Genomic DNA, 7,954 nt, shown 5'->3' on the forward strand with positions numbered 1-7,954 from the left:
CACATTTGCAACACATACCACAGCATATATGTATATTTAATTACTTCACCTCACTGATGCATTCCAACTTCGTAAGTCTTTCAAATGCCCCAACACATATTTTTCCTACACTATAGGGGATCTTTTAGGCCACTTTCTTTCATTTCTTTATAGCATGTTCTCCAAATCCACATGGGGTTACCAGAAATCAGAGGGTAGACAGACTATTGTCACCCACCTATTCTACATGCACTTTTCCAGCCTAGATAAAGCATCAGCAATTATCCTGTTTTTATTTCTCCCAAGACAACATCCATTCCCCGTGTTACCTGTGGCTGCTTTCTCACTATACCTGCCCCCGGACCCTCCAACTCCTATTCCTTAAGAAGTATTTTTCCATGCTCTCAGCAGATACACTGCCAGCCCCAAGACTTTCCTTCCTTTTATTATTTAGTTTCTCACCAGTTGATCCACTCTCTGGCAGCCTCCAGACTTCACAAAAAAAATTGCAACACCTCCCTAACTCTGCTCAAACGGAAACAGAAGGTGCTGTGCCATTCCCTTCCCAGATAGACATAAATTCTTTCTGTCCTTGTGTCTGCTGCCAGGAACTTCCCCTTTCAGATTGAGACTGCTAGGTGCTACATTATGACTCCTGTTTATGCAGTGATGAGTTAGATGTCAGAAAATTAGTTGAGCAGACCTCTGTCTCCTTTGATCTTAGCAAATACTGAACAGTGACCACAAGCTAATGCCTTCCATACGCTCTTATCTTTAGCCAAATTTCTTAAATAAATTGATTGTTGTTACTGAAAGTATAAAACGACAGGATTTCTTAGCCTAAAAAGGAAGTTACTGTTCACCATGCAAGGGGAAAGCTCTATTTGAATCATCTTTCACTTCACAAGCCACAAATCACAATGTGTCCATAATGTTAGTTGCAGTATTTATTGCAGCACTAAATTTATGTTTAAAAAGTAACTATTGCTACCATGGTGCAATTATGTTACTAATTTTGCCCTCTCAAATCATGATCACACCTTGACTTGTATTTCTGGTAACAACTATGTGTTTATATACTTTTTCCCTTCCTCCTCAGAGGGAAACAGATTAAAGTTCTTCCCCTCACACACAACATTTCATCACTTACCAACAACCTGACCAAACTGTCCAGTTTGGTCAAACTACCAAGTTCCTGCTAGTACAGATTTACTAATCTTGTTAGATTTAGTTATTCAGGAGACAGAATAGATACAGGTAGGGAAAAAGCAGGATCTGTGGCTCATACAGTGCCTTCTATTATGTAGCTATGGATTAAATTTCCTACCAACACCAGTATTTTCAAGTTTCTCATAAACTCCAAACTGGGATATGATTTCACTTTGAGTACTCAAAAGGATAACGTTTCCGAAACAGAGGCCATTCCCTGAACCCCATTGGCTGGAAACAGCAGGTATTTTGCACCCACACAGGACAACTAATTTCTGGTTAAATGTGGTTACAGCTCCAACTGTTGCTCTATGGCTATGTTGGTACCTACACTTTATCTAAAGCACAAGTATGCTCTGAAGACTAAACCACAGTCCCAGGAATGCAAATTGCCTAAAGCAAACAGTTACAGACCTTGGAAATAAGAGGGTGAAAGAACGACGTTACTTACCTATGTCCTATCCCAGTAAGCACAGATGAGTCTAGACACGCATCCAGTTATCAGCTAAATAGTACTCCCAAGTTGCACTGGCAAGATCTGTCTTGTAGACTGACATCTCTCTGTTGTGCTTTACTCTATGAACTTCTTCTTCAGCATGGCTAAGTAGACTAGGAAATAGGACTTGAGCTAAGAAGTAAGGCTGCAATCCAGCAAGTGATTAAAGAGTCTTCAAGAACTGATGACTGATAAGGTGTTTTAGAGAGTATGCTGAACCAGTATTACATTATGATGCTGGAAGTACCAAGGGTTATCATTTACTGGGTAAGATGCCAAAATGCAGGTTCTGCTTGCTGTGACCGTTGCTAGCCTTTCAAAAGTTAGGAGTTTCACTCTCAGTGAACAAGCAGAAATTCCTCGTGACATCCTTTTTCACTGTTTTGTAGAACAGTTTCATACTATCTTGTAGCTGCATTCTACACATTCGGTTCTGGGAAAAAAAAAAAGCAGCTGAGCACACTAAACTAAAGAGTGAGGATGTATGTGTTAGAATCCAGTTATGACACAATAAGTTTGTAGCACACTAAGTGCTACACAGTACTGTATACATTTAAGACAGAAAATCCTGTGCCTGATATGTACTATGCAAATATATACTATAACTTCATGGACATATCACTATGCAACAAAGAGGTACTATCATTTCACAACATAGTTCACCTTTCTTATTAGGGTCGACTGCCTTATCAATATGTCTGTCCTCCTTCCTGCATATGCTATTTATGAACACATACTGCTCTGTTTATCCGAGCTAGTATAGACCTCTCTCAATACAACTCTCCATTGTGCAGCACAGATGTTCCCATTCAACATGTCTAGCAAGAAGTTACACACAGTGCAAGTCCAACAGTATCACATTGGTTTCTATGTTCACAAAAAAATGTTGGCAAATGACGTCTTCAAAGACATACATTTACAAGTATGAAATATGGCAAGCATGGTCATATTTAGAAACCATCTCTACGCATACCCAAAATGCATCTCTTGCATATCCAAAGCTCTCCCTCAAGTACAGAAGAAATTTGTTACAAGCACTTCAGTGAACAAGGCCTCTTGTTGTTATCAATGAAAGTCATTCTTTTGAGCTGCCGAGTCGCTTTTCATTATGATAAGCAACCATAGATTTAGCTATGACTGGAAGAGCAACAAAAATACAAAACGGGAGAAGTAACTTACATGAACTGATTTTTTAAAACCGAAAAAGGCTCAGGGAACATTATATACCTCATCTAATTACTTAAAAATTCAGCAGAAGCTGTAGTTTTAATTTCACTAATACACCGATGAGGTGAAGAATTACAAAACCACTACTGAATGGAGGACAGTTGCTCTGTTGGCACAGACAACCAAGCTTTTTAATACAAGAACATTAATCACTATAGAATCATTTTTTTGCACTTGGGTCTGCTGTTTGCAAAAGGAAATTTCAAATAAATCACACCATAACTTACTTCTAATGAACATTTACCTACTGCAAATCACTACCAACATTTTTACAACCAAAAGAGGATCTGTATTATCTTACTAATAGCTTATTAAAACGGTCAAGAGCTTCCTGTAGGTTATAAGAAGTATATAGAAAATTAGAGGGGGAGAGAAACACTAAAAGTTCCGTGATAAAAACTTTACAATATGTAATAATTTCAGTATATGAAAACCTGAGAAATAATTTCAGAATCTTTTCAGCATTGCACAGAAGTACAATTCTCTCAAAGATAAAAGAAACATTCTGTAAACAAAAAGTTTTTGTTACCAGTAAGTCAGTGTAGCATGTTTCATTGCAAGGACAACAAATACACAAATCAGTGCTGTAGCAGTAACTTTTTGTGTCATATAAACCACTTGGAAATTATTTACCTTTCTTTAGGCAGTGTTCTGTTGCAGTATTTACTATGAGACAAAAAAAAATCCATCGGCTTTCACCCACAAATTGTATTTTTGCACATTTTCAGTTTCCTTTAAGCCAGTGACATCAAAGCCATTTGGTATTCTCTAAATATGCTTAACTTGTATCATCTCATTTCATGTTGCTTCTAATTAGAGCCATTTTCTCACTCTTTAGCAGTAGGGGAATGCCACTGTGCATGTTTTCTTCTCAAGAATCAACTTATCCAGAGATGACTGCTGCTGTCTTTCCAACTGACTAAGGCTAGTTGAATATAAATATATTTTCTACTTGTCTTTGATTGTCTGTATCCCTACTGTTCTATGTAATATTTGGTATAATAAACAAATGTTTTTATTTAACGGGATTACTACTTATTTTCTTTTTAATAACTCAGACACTGCCAAGAACAACTCCACAAAACATCATGTGGTTAATTTCAGCAACTTCATAGGCCCAACTATATTTTCTTAGCAAACAGAATCATGATGGGCTCCTCCTCAGCATTTGCTATGATGGTAAAACAGTAATTTGGAATGGGATATATGTAGCTGCCATCAGATGAATTATGAGGTAAAGCCACAATAAAAAATAAGAGTGATAGTGGGACTGAGGTGATCAGATTTTGGAGTACCTGATCTCAGGCAAGGCCAATTCATAAATGTTATATTTATCCATATATGCAGGGTCTAGATTTTATTGCCAGAGAGTAGAATCTTACTCTCCTTTAAACTAAACCATACTTATGAATGTGTTACTCCCAATGTCATTAACAAAAACTGAACACACACACACACACACACACAAAAGCTACAGAAAAATATACAGATTATAATAAGTATTTTTTAGAAGAGGACAATAAAGAATCAAGGAGAGTTTTTGATATTGCCTTTTGGGATGCAATCAGTCTTCTCAAATGGTCTGAAGGATAGCTAACCCATGTAGACAGAAAGCTTACATTCTACATTCATGCTATTGTCTCACTTTCTCTACCTGTAAGCTACATTAGTTATGCTTTTTTATGGGATTTATATCTGAAATGATTACATAAGAACTAAACAGTTCAATCTAAAGTGAGCACAATAACAATATACATTGGATTTTACAGTCACAATCGCATGAGAAATATATTCAAAACTCACAAAAGAATCCACATAAGCACAGGAAGAAGGGCAATAATACATCATAGTGAGGGTGGGATGTTTTTTCAACATAGTATGAATAATAACTTTTTTTCCCCCCTCTAATACAAGCTAGCATTGAAAATAAAAAGAACGAGGAAGATAGCTAGCAATCAGTAGGAAATTAACAACTATCTATGAAGGTAGTCAAGATAAGGAAAAATAGTATTGGACTGGAATTAAACAGGAAGAAATAACTGAAAGGCTTTGCTCATCTGTGTAAGAACTTTCAGATACAAAAGCCTTATCTATGGTTCAGAGAAGCATTGTAGGAATTACAGGTTCAAAGAAAATGCTTTCGGAAATCTTTGATCTGGGTTTGGTCTAAAGAAACAGTTCTCCAAGAGTTTTACAAAGCAGCTTTGGTAAAAAAACAAGCGTTTTTATTAGAGATCAATTCTGCTTTATAATCTTCCCTCACAAGTGTCCTGTGTAAAGAATTCTTGGAGCATCTTCACATCAACACAGTGCTCCTGTTGTGGGTTTAGGTACTTTCTCTTTATTTTCTTGTACAGGACAGAGACACTCAAGAGAGGCCTCTCCCAAAATATGTTTACCTATGGGTGTCTTTACTTTCTAGAGGAAGGAGAAAGAGCAGGAAAGAGCACCATGGCCCCCACCATGTCACTATTACAGATGCTATTACTCACATGCATCAATGATCTTCCAAAGTCTTTTGTCACATATAAAGACAGACTGCAAATCACACAGTCACAAAGCAGAACAGCTTTTTGAGTGTGATGCAGACATCCAGGTCCCTCTTTAGATACTGTAGTGGCCTATACTCTGCTGCTTCTGATTTAGTTTTCTAAGAAGAATGTAATAATCCTTACTTGAAGTAGCTTGTTCTTAGAGTGAGGAACTAGTAGATCTCTAAAGGAAATCAAAATTGGGTCCTTTCACAGTGCTTTCACCCACACTAGCAGTCAAGAGCTTCATTATGGAGAAATACATTACCTCCTAAACTCGCATGCTTTCCATAAACTCAAACTAAATCTCCACAGTTCACTTCCTATATTGCTCAGTATCTCCCATTTTTACCCCAAACTTAAAAAGCTGTTGCACAACTCTAAAACAGAACATGATGTAGAAATTGCTGAGGATTTTTGAATAGAATTATAATCACAAGGACTACAAAACATGGAAATATATTATCTTCTTCAAAAGTACTGTAATACATAAAATAACAAAACCAACCAAGACAAAATAAACAAAAAAAAAACCCTGAGACAATATACTGGGTACAAAAGAAATGTAGTCGGGATTAAGCCCTAAAAGTACAATGCAATCTTATCTTTGACAGGTGTGTTGTATCTACTGCTAGCAGACTTAGGGCTTTCTGTCCAGTTTTCATTTTAGCAACTTTTGTCAGCTTGTCACACCTGTACATTTTGAATTGAACTGCAGATTAGGGAAGTAAGTTTATTCTCAAATCTTAGAGAGGTAACTCATGCATCAAGTACTTTATGAGCTGATAAGGCAGCTACAGCATTCCTGGAAACTTTTGGATATTACAGTAAAATCGAAGTCAAGATGTACAATATGCATTTGGTGCATATGTTCACATGGAACAGTTTGATGGCACCTACCACACTATACAGAGTAACCGCCTGCAAAAGGAGAATCTAAATTAGTGCCCTTTTCCACATGTATTTCTGAAATATAACTTCCATTTTTAGAGATAATTTTGCTCCATCTTCTTTTCCTTTAGTCAAATTTCCATTGAGAAACCGAACAGCTTTGATCCTTTTGGAAACGGCCCCACAGCATCCCTGCTTTCTTGCATCCATCCCAGAGCCTGGAAGCTCATACCTGAAGTTGTTTTAACACCCTCAAGTAATTAAGTTAAAGGAAATGTGTGTTCTGTGTTCTAAATTTAGCAATAATACACACACTCAAAGAAGTTAAAACTTGGCTCAACACTGTTTGCCTCCATAAATGGCATCATTATAACTGCATGAACAGTCGTCTAAGACCATTTTCTCCCCAAATCTTACTCACCTTTAAATTTACACAGGCCAGATGCTACAGTACAAGACAAACCAACTTGCAAATATGTATATCTGTTCACCTATATGCAAATAAAACCCTTGCTTTCTAAAACATTACAGATTGCTATACAGAAATTAGCACACACAATTCATTCTCTATGTGTATCAAACAGATGTTCTCATCATTAGCATTAGCATAACCAAATGTAATTAATACATGTTCAAGTCATCTTTAAACTATGTAGATCAGGTTTTGTAGCTCTTTTAACTACAGCAATGCAAAGCTTCAGGCAGGCTACAGAATTTGAGGAGCAGTAAGGCAAATACTTCATCACACAGAAGACGACAGTGAGTTCCATATTACAGTTAGAATGGGAATGATATTTAATTTAGCTGGTTGCAGCTGAGACCAAATTTTTAGTTTGATGCTTTAAATCTTTATTCAGTAAAGAACTCACTGACATATCAAAAGCAATAAACCTAAACTTTAAGTACTAGTTCAATTATTTAATTAATTTTTCCTGAAATCATCATGGACAACAATTATTTATCACATTTTTGACAGGTTTCCCCATAAACCATTTCACTTTTCTACATATCCCTTATTCAATGCACCAGAAGAACTCTTCAGGTTTATTCTTTGTCTATATTGTTGCTCTTGAAATGCTTTTGACTCCAAAATCAATTGTTCTTCAGTCTTTTATAGGTGGGGGGGCTTTTGTGTTGTGAGGTTTTTCCCCTCATCTTTAGTGAAATTCACTGAACTCTGTCTTGGGTCATGAACCACATCATGAAAAAAAAGGAAACTTTACAAGAGTGATCTACTTATGACAGTATACTATCTATGACAGTATTTCTAACACACAGTATCTCCCTAAGTGTATGTGACATAACATGTAACATTAGTTGTCATATAATTTGCCCTAGGAAATAAATACAAAAGCATTTAAGAGCCCTCTGAAGTCAAATTATACCCAGAATTCACACAACTGCTGAAAAGACTGAAGAGGTGGCAGAATATAAGGTGAACAGTGTTACAGATGACAGTGATATGAAAAAGTATGTAAAAATCTTTCCCTCAACTAATTTGCAAACTTTTAGGGAGTAATTTACAGCAGTCTTATTTGTCACACAAAAACAGTTTTTGAGTGTTTACTCATGCTTCTTCCTCCCTGGAAGAAAATCCAGGAAATCACCAGCTGTCCAGAAT

The sequence above is a fragment of the Gallinula chloropus genome (genome assembly GCF_964237585.1).
Source record: "Gallinula chloropus genome assembly, chromosome: 4".
Taxonomy (NCBI): Eukaryota; Metazoa; Chordata; class Aves; order Gruiformes; family Rallidae; genus Gallinula; species Gallinula chloropus.